The sequence below is a fragment of the Dendrobates tinctorius genome, unplaced genomic scaffold (assembly GCF_039654945.1).
Source record: "Dendrobates tinctorius isolate UK_male_01 unplaced genomic scaffold, ASM3965494v1 ptg000205l, whole genome shotgun sequence".
Lineage (NCBI taxonomy): Eukaryota > Metazoa > Chordata > Amphibia > Anura > Dendrobatidae > Dendrobates > Dendrobates tinctorius.
In genome coordinates, this window is record NW_027361872.1 from 2,646,299 (window position 1) to 2,664,771 (window position 18,473).

The 18,473-nt window shown below is 43.2% G+C and overlaps 1 protein-coding gene across 2 annotated transcripts in view; it reads left to right on the forward strand.

Annotated features, from left to right (window-relative positions):
* The window catches only part of MSH2 (mutS homolog 2), a 194,231-nt gene extending 176,128 nt beyond the window's left edge, over window positions 1–18,103 (forward strand). For both annotated transcript variants that reach the window (XM_073554007.1, XM_073554008.1), the window contains 2 exons: window positions 12,966–13,138; window positions 17,796–18,103. The gene's annotated coding sequence lies outside the window, so the exon portion shown is untranslated. The remainder of the gene's footprint in view (window positions 1–12,965; window positions 13,139–17,795) is intronic.
* The last annotated feature ends 370 nt before the right edge of the window (window positions 18,104–18,473 follow it).

Here is an 18,473-nt window from a genome sequence, read left to right on the forward strand (position 1 = left end):
CATGAACAGTCTATAATTTTAAGGGTAGGTTAATTTTAATATTGAGAGATAGAATATCAAAAATAAAAACCAGAAACTCACATTGTATACATTTATTTGCATTTTGCAGTGAGAAATAAGTATTTGATCCCTCTTGCAAACAAGACTTAATACTTGGTGGTAAAACCCTTGTTGGCAAGCACAGCAGTCAGACGTTCTCTGTAGTTGATGAGGTTTGCACACATGTCAGAAGGAATTTTGGTCCACTCCTCTTTGCAGATCATCTCTAAATCATTAAGATTTTGATGCGGTCGCTTGGCAGCTCGGAGCGTCAACTCCTTTCATAAGTTTTCTATGGGATTAACGTCTGGAGACTGGCTAGGCCACCCCATGACCTTAATGTGCTTCTTTTTGAGCCACTCCTTTGTTACCTTGGCTGTATGTTTTGGGTCATTGTCTTGCTGGAAGACTCAGCCATGACCCATTTTTAGGCTATGTGCCCACGTATGCAGAAAATTTCTGCTTCAGAAACGGACTCCTTCCCAGAAAACGTGCGTTTTATTTCTGCGCGTTTTTTGCTCAAAAAACACGTGTTTTTGATGCGTTTTTGTCCGCGCGTCTTCTGGACTCATAGGAAATAGCTAAAAACGCAGACTTTTCTGCAAAATTAATGAGCATGCTGCGTTTTTAACCGCTAAGCGTTTCCTATGCGGAAAAAAACGCATCCATTGGCACAAAAAGGCCTAAATCCATTAAAATGAATGGGATGCTTATTTTAAGCGTTTTTGAAGTGGTTTGACCCTGAAAAACGCTTCAAAAACGCTTGTGTGAGCACACAACCTAAATGTCCTGGCAGAGGGAAGGAGGTTGTCACTCAGGATTTTACAGTACATGGCTCCATCCATTCTCCCATTGATGCGGAGAAGTTGTCCTGTGCCCTTAGAAGAGAAACATCCCTAAAGCATAATGCTTCCACCTCCATGATTAACAGTGGGGACGGTGTTCTTTGGGTCATAGGCAGCACTTCTCTTCCTCCAAGCACAGCTAGTTTAATGCCAAAGACCTAATTTTTATCTCCTCTGACCACGGCACTTTCTCCCAATCACTCACAGAATCATCCAGGTGTTCATTGGCAAACTTCAGACGGGCCTGCACATGTGCCTTCTTGAAGAAGGAGACCTTGCGGGCACTGCAGGATTTTAAACCTTTACGGCGTAATGTGTTACCAATGTTTTTTTTGGCGACTGTGGTCCCAGCTGCATTGAGATAATTAAAAAAAAGTTCCCCCGTGTAGTTTTAGGCTGATCTCTCACCTTCCTCATGATCAAGGATACCCCACAAGGTGAGATTTTGCATGGTGCCCCAGATCGATGTCGATTTACAGTCATTTTGTATTTCTTCCATTTTCTTACTATTGAACCAACAGTTGTCTCCTCACCCAGCGTCTTACTTATGGTTTTGTAGCCCATTCCAGCTTTGTGCAGCTCTATTAGCTTGTCCCTGACATCCTTATAAAGCTCTTTGGTCTTGCCCATGTTGTAGAGGTTAGAGTCTGACTAATTGATTCTATGGACATGAGCCTTTTATAAAGGTGACTATGTAAGACAGCTGTCTTTAATGCAGGTAATGAGTTGATTAGGGGCGTCTAACTGGTCTGTAGGAGCCAGAACTCTTAATGGTTGTTGGAGGATCAAATACTTATTTCTCACTGCAAAATGCAAATAAATTTATATAATTTATACAATGTGATTTTCTGGATTTTATTTTTGATATTCGATCTCTCAATGTTAAACTTAACCTGCCCTTAAAATTATAGACTGTTCATGTCTTTGTCGGTGGGCAAACTTACAAAATCAGCAAAGGATCATATACTTAATTTCCCCCACTATAGCAGAGTTGGAGTCCTTTGTTGGACAGCATCACATAAGGATTATCTGCAGACAGTTGAGGAATAATATGGTGGTTTATTATTTTTTTATTTTTACAGTAATGGGAAAAAAGTGTCAGGAAGCATTAATTTCAAATAAAGGGCCTTGTGAGTTTCGTTAAAATAAACAATATTCTATGTTTGTCTTTATTATATTTTACTGTGGGTTTAGTAATGGGGAAGTGTTATAGACCCCTCTCCATTACTAACCCCTGGGCTTGATGTCAGCTGACAATAAAGAGCTGACTTTAACCCCATTATTATTATCCCACTTTCTGCTGCACCCAGGACAAGTGGGAACAGCGAGACTAAGTGCCAGAATTGGTGCATCTAAAGGATGTGTCATTTCTGGGGCGGCCGAGGGCTGATGTTCTTAGTCTGAGAGGAGACCAATACCCATGGCCCCTTCCTAGCCTATTAATAGCCTGCAGCTGTCAGCCTAGCCTTTGCTGGTTATGATAGCAATCTTAATATTTTTTGCCCCTGACTACTAAGCTTAATTTTGTTCTTATATCTGTAGAGATAACTTCTGTATAGTCACCTTATTATCAGCAAAGCATGACTATGAAAGATAACACAATGAGTTAAAAAATAGAAGTCGCGGACGGCACCGCTATTACCATATATCAGCTGATGGTATGCGTCTGGCAGCAACCTTTCATCCAATGCTCCTGGGTGCTTGACCTCGCAGTGATCAAATAATTGAAACCATATGAATAAAAAGGTCGCACTCGACAGGATGAAATATAGCTCCTTTATTGACACGTAGTTACATGTCAGGTCAGAGTAGAGTGGCAAGAGTGTTCACAAGCTGACAACGGCCGTTTCGCGCTGCTCTAGCACTTCCACTGGCCCGTGGAAGCGCTAGAGCAGCGCGAAACGGCCGTTGTCAGCTTGTGAACACTCTTGCCACTCTACTCTGACCTGACATGTAACTACGTGTCAATAAAGGAGCTATATTTCATCCTGTCGAGTGCGACCTTTTTCTTCATATGGTTTCTAAGAAAGATAACGCCTATACAGAAGGACTCCATACACGAGAGATCAACAGCCTTTTTGTCATCTCCCAACATGTAGGGGCAGCCGCCTGACAACCTATGGCTGGAATATTGGGTGTCACCGTTTCACATCTGAAGTGCTGAGCTTGCTGATCCTTAATGACCCTTGCACTCTTTTAGAGAGTTCTGACTTGTTACAAGCCATGTGTTTGTTCCATGACCAGGAGACGTAAAAACCCACAGGAAGAACAAAAATTTCAGTGTCTATGACTACAGAAAGATCTTAAGGGGATTCTGTCAGTACAAAATGTCTATTCAAACAAAGCATAGGCACTCGATGCACCTTCGGCATGGCCAAAGCAGTTTGGCTTGCCTCCCTGCCTACTTTTTTTCAATCTATCACCACCATCCTTTTTTTTTTTTTTTTTTTATATTGATGGCTCAGGCTTTACAAGACTCAGAGGATGGCTGAGATTGCTGGGAAGGAGCATTGATCTGTTTGGCTACACCATGGGTGCACAAAGAGCCTGTGCTTGGTTTGACCAGTCATTGTGTGTTGACAGATTCCCTATTAAAAAAGAAGTGTATTTGTAAATTGTATAACTTCAAATTATTCAAAAAATGTATTTGCTGAAACACGAATCCCCATTTAAATCAATGTCATCATGTGTTATTGAGCTGTCACATTTCTCAATTGAACTGATTAATGTATGATTCACAGAAATGCGCTTAGACCCCTTATAGGAATATAAGCTGACTCCACATTCTTGTCTTTAACCCTGTGATAGATGTAGTAGTTATAAGAATGAGTCACGGTGTGCCACATAAGCATTTTTTTCCACTTTAGGTCGGGCGAAGCATCTAACACTGGTGAAGCAGAATTTAATTAAAAATATGGATTGCTTGTGCTGTATGTGTGATGTATAGACTGTACAGTGCATAAGCTTCTCTGATTGTTAGGCTTTTTATTCTGCTTATTTCCTGTAAGGGCCGGATGTTACAGCATAGTGGATGTCCATTATGCATGCATAGTCGGGTGCTCGTCACCTACGGACACTGACATGCGGCACATCTTTCAAAACCACAGCATGTCAATTTCTCTTGCAAAGATGCTAGTCTCGACTTGCACACTACTGTACTTTGGGTCCCTACAGCATACACTTGCTGCCGCACAAAATATAGGGGCTTGAACTCCAGATTTATTTTTTTGCACAGCAGAAAAGCACTTTTTTTTTCTCTAAAACTTGCCATAAACTTCTCCCATCAAAAGCGAAGGAAGGGAAGATGTGTTGCCTTCTGTTCAGTACGTTGTGCATATCGTTGTCAGATGATTGGAACATATTTGTCCCCTTTCTTCGCCACAGCTGTTATCTGTAATCTGTTTCCGATATGTCAAGAAAATGCTGCTAGTTTAATATGCAAGTGTTTGTTGGAGCAGTAAGTGAAATGCTGGCTGACTACTCAAGGCTGGCTTCTCATAGCAAACACTTCTTCAAAATGAGGTGTCTACCAAAACAAACAGTAATGTCAAATGTATTTCCTCAGAGGGGTTTTCCAGACTTAAGGGAGATGATTTGAGACATTTTTGATGTAGCCACAGGGTATGCCCTTAGATGCGGGTACCACCAATAAGACCTGTATCTACCTGGAGAATAGGACTCTGACATGTGCCAAAGTTCAAGGTGCTGTGCACCTCTCATGTGTCACTGTTAGTGAAGATGGGCACCTCTCATCTGCTGTTTTCTGGTGATGTGAACCTTTCATCTGCCACTGTTAGTGAAGATGTGCACCTCTAGTCTGCCACTGTCGGTGAACATGCACATGAGATTAAAAATGTGCGTGTCTCATGTGCAGCTGTCAGTGAAGATGTGCATGTCTCGTGTGTTGCAGTCAGTGAAGATGCACACCCAGTGGCTTCTCCCTGCTCCGCTATCACCTTATGTACATGCATGAGGAGAGACCTGTCAGTCTAAGGGAGTGGGGTGGAGACCAGATATCTTGGGTTTTCAGTTGGAGGCAGGTACCCAGCTAACTTTTCAAAGTATGTTTTCTCTGAAACGCCACAGCATTCCAGTTTAGAACACATGGCTACAATAACGCAACCAGTTTCAGATTCATTTTGCACTGTGAATCGAGCAGCATGAATCAGCTGAAGGGTTCACTATAAACAAGTCAGGTACCTGTCCTTTAAAGAAGTCTCAACAAAATTTTAAACTGTTCTTGTAACCTATGTAAATTACACAAGTGCTTGAATATATTTAACGATCGCCGTCTTTCCCAGTTTTCAGTGTCGCTCTGGTGCTCTTAACCTCGTGACCTGGAAACAAACTAAGCGGCTTGCACTGTGGGTTTGTGCGTGAGCCGGAAGACACTTTCTCTTTGGAAATCTATGGATCCTCCTTGTTATGAGGCTCCATAGGCTTACAATGAAACATGTAGCTTTGCCATGCACAACGGTCCCTGAGTTAGCTGACACAGAAGAGGAACGCTCGTGTGGGACCTGAACCTTGCTGGAAACTGGAGAAGACTGCAATCGGTAAGTTTAGCAATGCATTTACACATCATTACAAAAGTAATTAGGACATTTTATTAAAGAAAAATGTTGTTTGGGCTTCTATAAACAATCAGGACCTGAGACTATATATTATGCACATTAATCAAACATAACATCTGTGTTTATGGATTACCAAGTATGGGCTACTGTACATTTAGCTCCTTTTTAAGGGCATCTCGAGGGTAATCTGCTTAAAATGAGTTATCCTCTATAGAGAAGTAACCACGGAGCCAAGAGAATAAATAATTGGCAGTCAAGAGAAAGCATCTTGCTTTAAAAGTTTTATTTAGCTCTAAAAGACTGTGTCTTAATACCAACAGAAGTAATCGATTGCTCTTCTCACTGGTAATTTTATGTTTTTTAGTCCTCATGCAAATATTTTCAACCGGTAATACTGGTGCCCCATCTGCATTTACTGCTCTATACATTTATATATGTAAGCAAATCTTGGATGGTAATAAAATTGCCAAACATTCACAGTTGCCCTCCCCTAAGGCCGGGATCACATGCGAGAAACTGGGACGAGTCTCGCATCTTAATACCCGCCACTGCCTCTGGCACTAGGGAGCGGAGTGTGCGGCTGCATAGAAATACATGCAGCTGCACACTCCGCTCCCTAGTTCTGGCAGCAGTGCCGGGTATTAAGATGCGACACACTTCCCAGTTTCTCACATGTGTGATCCCGGCCTAATAATTCTGTTTTGATTTCTCACTAATTAGAGGAGTCAAATAATTTTCATGTACTCGATTATTTTAAAACAGATCTTTTCCTGTCACTCATGACAGCATCAATGAGAGAGGGGGATCCGCCCTTTAAGTACAGGAAACCTTCAAGATAAAAAGGGAGGCTCCTCTCCGCATCAGTGGTTTCCTATCCTTGATGGTGGACCCTTCACCTGCATGGCGGTGGCAGCATTGCAGTAGAAAGAAGAAGAGCGAGTCCCCAGACCTGGGCCGGTCGGTTGAGGCAGGGCACCGTCTCTGCTTTTGCTGGCGCCAGAGGTACTGGAAGCGCTGCGGGGGGGCCCGATGGGGTCTGGGCCGTTGGTTGTGTGTGAGTCTGTGGCGCCATCACCACATGGTTAGCTGGCAGCCCTTTGTCACAGTGCGGCCGGAAACTGCAAGTCACGCTCTGATGACGCGACTGGGACCTTTCGCCCGCAACACTTCTGGGGGCAAAATGCAGGAAGCTGCAGGAGACGCCGGCCGGCAGATCCCCTACAGGCACAGTACTTAAGGGTAGCTCGCCGGCCAGGCAGGGGCACCAGCGTAGCAATGGAGGCACAGCAGTAGAGTCTGCAGCCACAGCAGCAGTGACCCCCGATGCCAGCCTCACCAGGATGGAAGTTCCAGATGCTCCAGCGGGGCACGCAGGTCCAAAGATTCTAGGACAAGTTAGCGCAGCTCTACCAGGATAGAAGATTCCGTGGTCCCTAAAGGAGACCTTTCAGACGATATCCGGCTCCTGTTCCAGTACCCTTCAATTTCATCTGAGTGGTGAGTGAGCTATGCAAATGCCATTTTAATAATGCAAATCTCTCTCCTTCTCTGTCTGGCCTTTCTGGTAGAAGCCCCCAAGGAAATGTACAGGGAAATCGAAGCACAGAGCCTGCGCTCTGTGCGGGCAGGATCTGGCTAGCACATGGGCCAAAAGATTATGCCAGGCCTGTATCAATGACACGGTTGCTAATGAGACCCCTGACTTCTCTTCCACCTTAAGAACTCTCATCAGAGCTGAGGTGGAGAACTCCTTAAAGTCCCAGTCCCTCTCAGGGGAAATATCAAGAAGGGATAGGGCTGAAGTGTCTCCCTCATTGTTGATGGCATCAGATGAGGGGGTTCTGTGAGATTCTGAGAGATACTTCGGATTCATCCTCGTCAGAAAGCGGCTCGGGTTATTGCTTCCCTCTGGAAAAGGTGGAAAATTTAGTTAAGACTGTGTAAGGTCCACAATGAGACTGGTTGACCAGAAGGCCCAAAAATCAATCTAAGATGTCATGTTTGGCACCTTGGAGACAAGAAACAGAGCTTTTCCTCTGAGTGAGAAATTGCTGAGTCTCATTAGTAAGGAATGGGAGAAGCTGGATAGGACCCCTGCCATCCTCCTTTAAAAGGAAGTACCCCTTCCGCCTCGTCCTGGAATAAAGCTCCCAAATTGGATGTTGCCGTATCCAAGGTCTCAAAAAGTTCATCCCTTCCCTTTGAGGACTCAGGATTATTGAAAGATTCTTGATAGAAAGGTTGACTCCATTCTTATAGCAACTTGGGAGTCATCGGCAGGGGTGCTGAGACCAGCCATCGTGGCAACCTGTACAATGAGGTCCCTCATGGTCTGCCTGAATATATTGGAAGACTGGCTGGGCAGTAATATGTCCAGGGTCTCCATTCTGACCTCACTCCCAGTAATTGGGGAGGCGGCGGCCTTCTTGGCAGATGCATCGGCCGACTCAACCAGACTGGCCGCAAGATGAAGGAAAAAGATTGCAATCACAGGCAAATCCAATTACCTACTAATTTTATCACGACAACTTATAGTGTGATTCACTAATGTGTGTGTCCTATGTACCTGACAACAACTGGGCATGCTTCTGATAAGACAGCAAGTAGTGTCCTGACAAAACATTTCCTGAATACGGATTAGTTGCATTCAGGGCTGTGGAGTCCGTAAGCTAAACCTGCGACTCCGAGTCCTCAATTTCCCTTACACCGACTCCACGACACCGACTCCCAACATATATTGCTTATATTTAAGTGAAAAATTTATTGTAGTACAATGTGAACATCAGACATTTAATCATTTTTATGGTACAATAATCAAGATATTTAGATAGAACATAATATATATTTATTGGAATACAACTTTAGAACACAAAAAACTTTAATAAATTGTAAATATGTAATACACTATGTAATATCGAATATATAAACATTTATATATATATATATATATATATATATATATATATAGTTAGTGTGTATATGTGTGTATATATATATATATATATATATATATATATATATATATATACCGTATTTTTCGGACCATAAGACGCACTTTTTTCCCAAAAAATTTCAGGGGAAAGTAGGGGGTGCGTCTTGTGGTCGCAATATACTCACCTCCGGGGCTCTGCTGTGCTGTGGTGGCAGCGGGCGGGGCTCTGCGGTGCAGTGGTGGCAGCGGGCCCACCTGCCCCAGCCTCAGGACAGCTGCCCCAGCAAAGCTACCCCAGCCTCAGGATAGCTGCCCCAGCACAGCTGCCCCAGCCTCAGGATAGCTGCCCCAGCACAGCTGCCCCAGCCTCAGGACAGCTGCCCCAGCACAGCTTCCCCTGCCCCAGTGCAGCTGCCCCAGCACAGAGCCGCCACCGCACGAGCCTGGACCACTGAATGACCCCTGTGACTACTCCTCCACCTGTGCCGGATCCCTTCCCAGGTAAGCTGAATTCGGACTGCAAGACGGACCCCCATTTGACACATTATTTTTTTTCCTATTTTCCTTCTGAAAATTGGGGTGCGTTTTATGGTCCGGTGCGTCTTAAAGTCCAAAAAATACGGTATATATAAATCAAGAAATAAATCAAGAAAAAAGGGCAGCACTACCAAAATAATACAGCAGGTGCAAAACCTATTCAGCAGTGTCCAAACAGCCAAAATGACAAAAGGAAAAAAAATAGCTTGACAAAGACGGGTCACCGTTGAATCGTTGCCCTCTATGTAATAAACTATGTAAGTGGCAAAAGACAGTTTTCAACAAAAACATACCAAATAACATTTGTGCAGTCTATGAATTTGTTGTAAGAAATAGAATTGCCTCCATCAGATCCTCCTTCATAGATGACCTCAAATCTGACCTAATAATTTTAAGGCCAGAGAACAACCTCCCTACAGTAACTTGGGTTGGCGGTAAAGCCGTAACCACATGGGCAACATCTCTAACAATTTCCAAGTATAAAGGAATTGCCTCATGCACAGTCAGTTTGGATGAACGGTTGAATTTTTCTATTTCTTTGAGAGCAAGTGAAACATTTTGCTGAAATCTGGTCAATCTGCTTGCTATAGCAGACGGAGTGAAATCTTTTTCCTTGCGGCAACGCTTTGCCTGCTCCATGTCATCCAAATACTTGTCAAAGTCAAACTCCTCATCTGATGAGGATGAAGATATGGCAGCAGTAGCACTGTCAGGACCCAAGTCCTCTTGCGCCTGGCAGTCCTCCTGTAGGCCACTCATCCCAACTGCTACCTCAGTCATAGCTTCTTTTCCTTTAGTAAGCTGTTGATCATCAAGCAATATACGATGACTTGGATCCACATAAACAGCTGCCAGAAAAATTTTATTTTCCAATAGCTGTGTCTCTCTCCGTTTCATTGAAGCAGAAATGCCATCTGCGATTAAACCTCCTCTTTGGGACAGGCAAAATAGCAAGTTCTTCCACTCCCTTAGGAAAATGCCAGGAGTTAAATTCTCAGTTTGTAATTTTTTAGTCACGGTAAATAGGTGATTAAGCAATTCCTTTAATTCAGCCACCTGTATCCATTGACCTTCATTTAGGGTTACCTGAGGGTTCGTCATATCTATAAGAAGCGGTTGTAGTTCAAGCAATCGCTCAATCATTAAATAAGTGGTGCCCCACCGAGTGGCTTGATCAACAATAGCCCCTTTCCCAGCACGTCTCTTCAAGATGGAATCAATTTTAGGGGTTCTGGCGGCAATAACCAATTTCCTCACTTTTCCAATCAGATTTCCAGCATGTCCCTCTTGCAGACTATAGGCCCCGTCACAACCAGCGATGTCGCCAGCGAGATCGCTGATTTTGTGACGCCACAGAGATATCGCTGTGTGTAACATGGATCAGCGACCGGCCCCCCTGCCGGGTATCGCTGATCGCGCTCGAACGTCCTGGGCCGTTTTTTGATCGTTGGTCTCCTGCTGGCCAGCGCGCATCGCTGCGTGTGGCAGCGAGAGACCAGCGATCAGCGACGCTGGTTTCCAAGTTAAACAGCGCTAAGAGCCCCACGCGGCTCTTAGATACCCGCTGTTTACATTGGAAACAAGCTTGCTCACTGGTCCTGATCGCTGGAGGGGCTGTCTGTGACTGCTTACCAGCGATCAGCTAATGATGTCCCAGCGATCCCATCCACGCCGGATCATTGGTGGGATCGCTGGGACATTGATACGTGTAACGGGGCCTTATCTCTTATTGCCAGCTGCAGCGTGTGCACAACACAGCGTATGTGATGAATAGGAAAGTGTTTTGAAGCACCTTCAACAAGATCATCTATTTCTAAAGTTTAATTTTGCTGTTCTTCTGTTGTAATATCTGTTTGTTCCTCAGTTAGATGAACAGCACTGTGGCCTTCCATCTCAAACATACTGAATCCTAAATTTTCTTCTAGCTGTTGTTCATTACTCTCATCAGTTTAATTGTACTTATCATGTTAGAAGCATTGTCCGTTACAATAGCAAGAACCTGTTCTTGTGTGAATGTAGCCTTAGATCAGGAATAGAACAGCCATTTATAGGACATTTCATAACTTTCCCAAATTCCTATGAAAAAATATTCTGCACATTCTGCATTGCACTACTGTACCCAATTTATTATATATTTTAGGAGTCGGAGTCGGTCCATTTTATACCGGCTCCGACTCCACGACTTCGACTCCACAGCCCTGGTTGCATTGGTGATCTGGACAGTCATTGCGTGCTTAGTGGTTTTGGATGCACTGATATATAGGGTGGCTCAGTGGTTAGCACTGCAGGCTTGCAATGCTGGGGTCCTGGGTTCAAATCCCACGAAGGACAACATCTGCAAGGCGTTTGTATGTTCTCCCCGTGTTTGCGTTGGTTTCCTCCGGCTTTTCTGGTTTCATCCCACACTCCAAAGACATAGTGATAGGGAATGTAGATTGTGAGCCTTATCGGGGACAGTTCCAATAATGTGTGTAAAGCGCTGTGGAATTAATGGTGCTATTTAAATGAGTAAAATAAAAATAAATGCATAATTTCCCAGAGGTTCCCAATTAGATTCAGATCTGAGGAATGTGGTGGCCACTGGCCAGACAATGGCATCAATGTCTTTTTCATCCTCAGACCACATGAGGCCAGTCATTATCCTGTGCCAAGAGGAACCCACCAGCATAAGGTCTTACATTAGATCTGAAGATCTTCTATAGGAGTCGGTGTACCATTGATTATCACATGGAGGATACTCTATGGATATGGAGACCATCCCTGTCCATCTGACCTTGCTGGATGATGAGGCAGCTAGCATAATGATTGCCACGGCATCTCCAGACTCCTTCACGTCTGTCATTTGTGCTCAGTGTCAACCTCTCATCTGTCAACAGGAGTGTTTTGGAAAATGCCAAATGAAACTGCGCTGTGCTTGGCTGTGATAGGTTCCACTACAGAAAATCAGGCCCTCTTGTCATCCTCTTTGAATTGGTTTGTGACCAGTTTGGTTAGAAACCTGCACACCAGTAGTCACTGGAGATCATTTTGTAGGCTGGGCTCCTACTGATCCTCCTCGCACAAAGGAGCAGATACCGATGCTGATGCCCTTCTATAACCCTTTTGTCTCTCATCGTGTATCTGCTTCTTGTAGTTGAGATTGTAATAGGACGCAGCAAACATTCTTGCCGTCTTGAAGGAGGTGGTGGGGGACTACCTGTGCAACCAGAAAGGGCAGCAGGTACCTCCTCATTCTGCCAGTAGTGACAAAGACCCTAGCAACACACAAAACTACAGAAGAGTCAGGAAGGAGAGTGGAAAATGATTTTTGTGGCCAACAGCGGTAAAAAAAAAAAAAAAATCTTGTTTTGAGGGCTGTTTTATTTTTGCCTCTTCTGTGCTCCTGGTGTCACTCTCATTTGTACCAAAGTCGGTGACATTGACTCACAATCACTTCTGCTTACCAACTGGACAGATGTTCCTAAAGTGTCACTGATAAGGGGTTATACCATGATGGGAGATGTTCATTTAATTTTATCAAACTATTTGTCTCTGACTTCCCGTGACCAGATGTGATCAAAACCCCACAGTCCATCAACCATATAGGTGCCGCTGCGGGATACTGCGATCATTTGCATATGGTCCTATGCACAGTACCCCTCTGCAGACACTATACAGATGACAGATTTGTGTTATGTTCTAAAACCGATCACATCCACAACACCAGGAACAGCTGGATCAGTGGAGGTTACCTTTTTTTTTTTTTCCCCCCAGATGCTGCAAAATCAATTTTTGAAATTGTATTTGTTGCACGCTAATGACTTGTAAAGAGTAATTTAGATGTTAACGTATAGAAAAGCTAAGCTGCCATTTCTTTTTTTCCACCACCCATTGAGTCCCTTTGTTTCAGACAAGCGCATTGCATATGGTGGTTGCTGTTGTCGTTTACTTTCTCACTATGCTATATGAAAGAAGATGGAACAGAGAATGGAGTAGTGATGATATATTGGAGCACCATCTTTTTCGCCTTTTGTAATCTGTCATTTTTTTATTATTCAGGTGTTTGTGACCAGAGCTTTGGGATACATGTGGCGGAGCTGGCTAACTTCCCAAAGCATGTGATTGAGAATGCCAAAGCAAAGGCCTTGGAGTTAGAAGAATTCCAGTTCATCGGAGCCGGAGGGGACAATGAGGATGAACCAGTCTGTAAGAAACGTCACATAGAGAAACAGGTTTGTGGCATGGCTGACATATTAATTTTTTTTTTTTTCCCGAAAGACAGGGATTTTGGTATAGTTTACCTTTAAAATATAATCTGTCAGAAGGAATTCACCCCACCCAACTCTTTATATGCACATGTAGCTCTTTCAAAAACAAGTCCAGCAGTACTTTTACATGGCCGGTCTGTTTCTCCTTTACTTAGAAATCAGCATTTGAATTAATATGTGAGTGAGGCTGAAAAGCTGTGGTAGATCTGAAGCCTCTGTCACTCCAGCTCTAGTCCTCGCTCAGCGGGGAATAGAGCTGGACTGACAGAGGTTTCAGATCTACCGTAGTCCTTCAGCCTCATTTGCATATCAGTTCAAACGTAAATAATAAAATTAAAAAAAAATATATATTTTTCGGGTGTGAAAATTTGCTGCCAGATTCACTTTAAGCAACTTTTTATCAGCAATTATTTAGTGTTAAATTGCACCTTTTATTGATTTAGAAAAATACATTTTTATAAAACTATACAGTGTCTGGTGTAAGGGGAAACACTTCTCAAAATACAAAGGAGAAGGCATGCTGGGAGACTTCAGCTCTGAATGCACCTCTAGATTATAATAGACAGTACAAGAGAAGTAATTCAATCTATGACCTGTTATCCAGCTTTTTAAGTTGATTATTTCTATACATATAGGGCAACGTAGAACAGGGGATGAACTTTACAATATATTAGGGGAGGTCTTCGAAGCTACAGTCATATGTAAAAGTTTGGGCACCCCTATTAATATTAACCTTTTTTCTTTATAACAATTTTGGTTTTTGCAACAGGTATTTCAGTTTCATATATCTAATAACTGATGGACTCAGTTATATTTCTGGATTCAAATGAGGTTTATTGTACTAACAGAAAATGTGCAATCTGCATTTAAACAAAATTTGACCGGTGCAAAAGTATGGGCACCCTTATCATTTTCTTGATTTGAACACTCCTAACTACTTTTTACTGACTTCCTGAAGCACTAAATTGGTTTTGTAACCTCATTGAGCTTTGAACTTCATAGCCAGGTGTATCAAATCATGAGAAAAGGTATTTAAGGTGGCCACTTGCAAGTAGTTCTCCTATTTGATTCTCCTATGAAGAGTGGCATCATGGGCTCCTCAAAACAACTCTCAAATGATCTGAAAACAAAGATTATTCATCATAGCTTTTCAGGGGAAGGATACAAAAAGTTGTCTCTGAGATTTAACCAGTCAGTTTCCACTGTGAGGAACATAGTAAGGAAATGGAAGAACACAGGTACAGTTCTTGTTAAGCCCATAAGTGGCAGGCCAAGAAAAATATCAGAAAGGCAGAGAAGAAGAATGGTGAGAACAGTCAAGGACAATCCACAGACCACCTCCAAAGACCTGCAGCATCATCTTGCTGCAGATGGTGTCACTGTGCATCGGTCAACAATACAGCGCATGCATAACGCCTTTTTGTATGACCAAACAACTCAATCTTTGTTTCATCAGTTCACAGGACCTTCTTCCAAAATGTAACTGGCTTGTCCCAATGTGCTTTTGCATACCTCAGGCGACTCTGTTTGTGGTGTGCTTGCAGAAACGGCTTCTTTCGCATCACTCTCCCATACAGCTTCTCCTTGTGCAAAGTGCGCTGCATTGTTGACCGATGCACAGTGACACCATCTGCAGCAAGATTATTATTATTATTATTATTATTATTATTTATTGTTATAGCGCCATTTATTCCATGGCGCTTTACATGTGAGGGGGGTATACATAAAAACAAGTACAATAATCTTAAACAATACAAGTCATAACTGGTACAGGAGGAGAGAGGACCCTGCCCGCGAGGGCTCACAATCTTCAAGGGATGGGTGATAATACAGTAGGCGAGGGTAGAGCTGGTCGTGCAGCGGTTTGGTCGATCGGTGGTTACTGCAGGTTATAGGCTTGTCGGAAGAGGTGGGTCTTCAGGCTCTTTTTGAAGGTTTCGATGGTAGGTGAGAGTCTGATATGTTGTGGTAGAGAGTTCCAGAGTAGGGGTGATGCGCGAGAGAAATCTTGTATGCGATTGTGGGAAGAGGAGATAAGAGGGGAGTAGAGAAGGAGATCTTGTGAGGATCGGAGGTTGCGTGCAGGAAAGTACCGGGAGACGAGGTCACAGATGTATGGAGGAGACAAGTTGTGGATGGCTTTGTATGTCATGGTTAGGGTTTTGTAATGGAGTCTCTGGGCAATTGGGAGCCAGTGAAGGGATTGACAGAGGGGAGAAGCTGGGGAATAGCGGGGGGACAGGTGGATTAGTCGGGCAGCAGAGTTTAGAATAGATTGGAGGGGTGCGAGAGTGTTTGAGGGGAGGCCGCAGAGCATGAGGTTGCAGTAGTCAAGGCGAGAGATGATGAGGGCATGGACTAGGGTTTTTGCAGATTCTTGGGTGAGGAATGAACGGATGCGTGAAATATTTTTGAGTTGAAGTCGGCAGGAAGTGGAAAGGGTTTGGATATGTGGTTTGAAGGAGAGATCAGCATCAAGGATTACTCCGAGGCAGCGAGCTTGTGGGACTGGGGAGAGTGGGCAGTCATTTACTGTAATTGATAGGTTCGTAGGGGGGGTCACGTGAGATGGGGGAAAGATGATGAATTCTGTTTTGTCCATGTTGAGTTTCAGATATCTAGTGGAGAAGAAGGATGAAATAGTGGACAGACATTGAGGGATTCTGGTTAGTAGGGAGGTGATATCTGGTCCAGAGATGTAGATCTGTGTGTCATCAGCATAAAGATGATACTGAAAGCCATGAGATTCTATGAGCTGTCCCAGGCCAAAGGTGTAAATAGAGAACAGCAGGGGCCCTAGGACTGAACCTTGTGGGACTCCGACAGATAGGGGGCGAGGTGAGGAGGTGGTGTGTGAGTGGGAGACGCTGAATGTCCGGTCTGTTAGGTATGATGAGATCCAGGAGAGGGCCAAGTCTGTGATGCCGAGGGATGAGAGGGTCTGTAATAATAGGGAATGGTCCACTGTGTCAAAGGCAGCCGACAGGTCCAGGAGGAGGAGGACAGAGTAGTGTCGCTTGAAGATGATGCTGCAGGTCTTTGGAGGTGGTCTGTGGATTGTCCTTGACTGTTCTCACCATTCTTCTTCTCTGCCTTTCTGATATTTTTCTTGGCCTGCCACTTCTGGGCTTAACAAGAACTGTACCTGTGTTCTTCCATTTCCTTACTATGTTCCTCACAGTGGAAACTGACTGGTTAAATCTCAGAGACAACTTTTTGTATTCTTCCCCTGAAAAGCTATGTTGAATAATCTTTGTTTTCAGATCATTTGAGAGTTGTTTTGAGGAGCCCATGATGCCACTCTTCATAGGAGAATCAAATAGGAGAACTACTTGCAAGTGGCCACTTTAAATACCTTTTCTCATGATTTGATACACCTGGCTATGAAGTTCAAAGATCAATGAGGTTACAAAACCAATTTAGTGCTTCAGGAAGTCAGTAAAAAGTAGTTAGGAGTGTTGAAATCAAGAAAATGATAAGGGTGCCCATACTTTTGCACCGGTCAAATTTTGTTTAAATGCAGATTGCACATTTTCTGTTAGTACAATAAACCTCATTTGAATCCAGAAATATAACTGAGTCCATCAGTTATTAGATATATGAAACTGAAATACCTGTTTCAAAAACCAAAATTGTTATAAAGAAAAAAGGTTAATATTAATAGGGGTGCCCAAACTTTTACATATGACTGTAAATGCATCAGTATCAATTTGTGGGAAAAATACAAAATCTTGCATGCCTTGCCACCCCATTTTGGCTCCAGTTCATCAAGACTGATGTGTTTCTGTCCACCCATCTTGATGAAAAGTGCGTTGAAGTAAGATGTTCCAATTTCATTAAGAAACCTATGCCCATTACTGAATTTGGCGCATCTTTCAGCTAGCAAAAAATGTACTCGAGTCAGGGGTGTTCGTACATTTCTGTTGTAATTTACCCCACTTTTGTGGTGTATATTATGATGAATTTGTTGACTTGCCTTGATCATGCCCCCTCCCAGCTAATCTTCCCACTCTTTTTGCAAAGTTGACAATTTTGTCCGGGACAAAATAAGACAAAAGTTTGCAAATTGCCACATTTCAATCGGTTTTGCACTGGAATTCTGATGAATTGAGACCTAGGTGATTAAGACACTTTTTGCACCTTGCTTTCAGGAAAGCTGACACCAGGTTTTTACCACCTATAAATGATGTATAGAGAAAGACCTGCCAAATTCCTGTGATATGTCACTTACTGGGCTGCTTGCTGTAGTTTTGATAAAATCACTTTTATAAGAAGCAGATTATCACTAGAGGTCTAGTAATGCCAGGGAGTCCAACCATGCCCTCACCACTGATTGGCACCTGTACATGGAAAGCATCCAATCAGTGGTGTGGGTGGGGTTATACAGAGCTCAGCATTCAGAGAACTGCTAGATCTGCTGCAGAGAAAACGGATTTATCACAAATGCAACAAGCAGCCCAGTAAGTGGCATATTGCTGGAATCAGGGTCTCTGTGATGACAGATTCTCTTTAACTGTGAGCCGTGACTTGTGCAATAATTGGTCCAAATTTTTTTTGTATCCGCTTGTTTTGCATCAGTGCGCTAGATGGTTTTATAAAAAGACATTGTCCCTTTTTACAGGAAGGCGAGAAGATCATCCAGGACTTCCTTTCCAAAGTCAAAACTCTGCCGCTGACCGTAATGTCCGAGGACGACCTGAAACTCAGGCTCAATCAGCTAAAGGCCGATGTTCTGGCTAAGAATAACAGTTTTGTAAATGAAGTTATTTCCCGCGCAAAGACAGTGCCCTGAAGACCCGCAGGGAAGGCTGGGGCCTGGGAAATGTGTATTCCCGGCTGTTTCAGCTATCTGTAATCCTGTAAAGTGTAAGGCGATGCGATGTGCTGCTCTACTGTAGAGGACAAAATAAAGAGGCTTTTGTACTTTTATGTTCTTTTGATCTCTACGCTGTTGCAGAGGGTGACCTTGTGTTAGCCAAAAAGCCATATTTCATTTCAAAGCGAGGGTGTTTAATGGATTGCATGAGATAAAGGAAGCAAGGCTGCTGTTTTTATACCAGAAATGGTGCCATGAGTTTTAGAAAACTATTGCAAACCCTTAAAAGAAAAAAAAAAAAAAAATTAGGAAAAAAATATTTTCATTTTATTCTTATTTTATTTTTTTTTAAACCAAGTCTTTTCTCTTTGCTTCTCCATCATTTATCCTCCTCTCTTATAGCCCCAGTGCCATCCAGTTCCCAAGATTGTCATTCTGCGCTTACCAGTCGACGGGCATCTTCTTGACTGACATACAGTACAT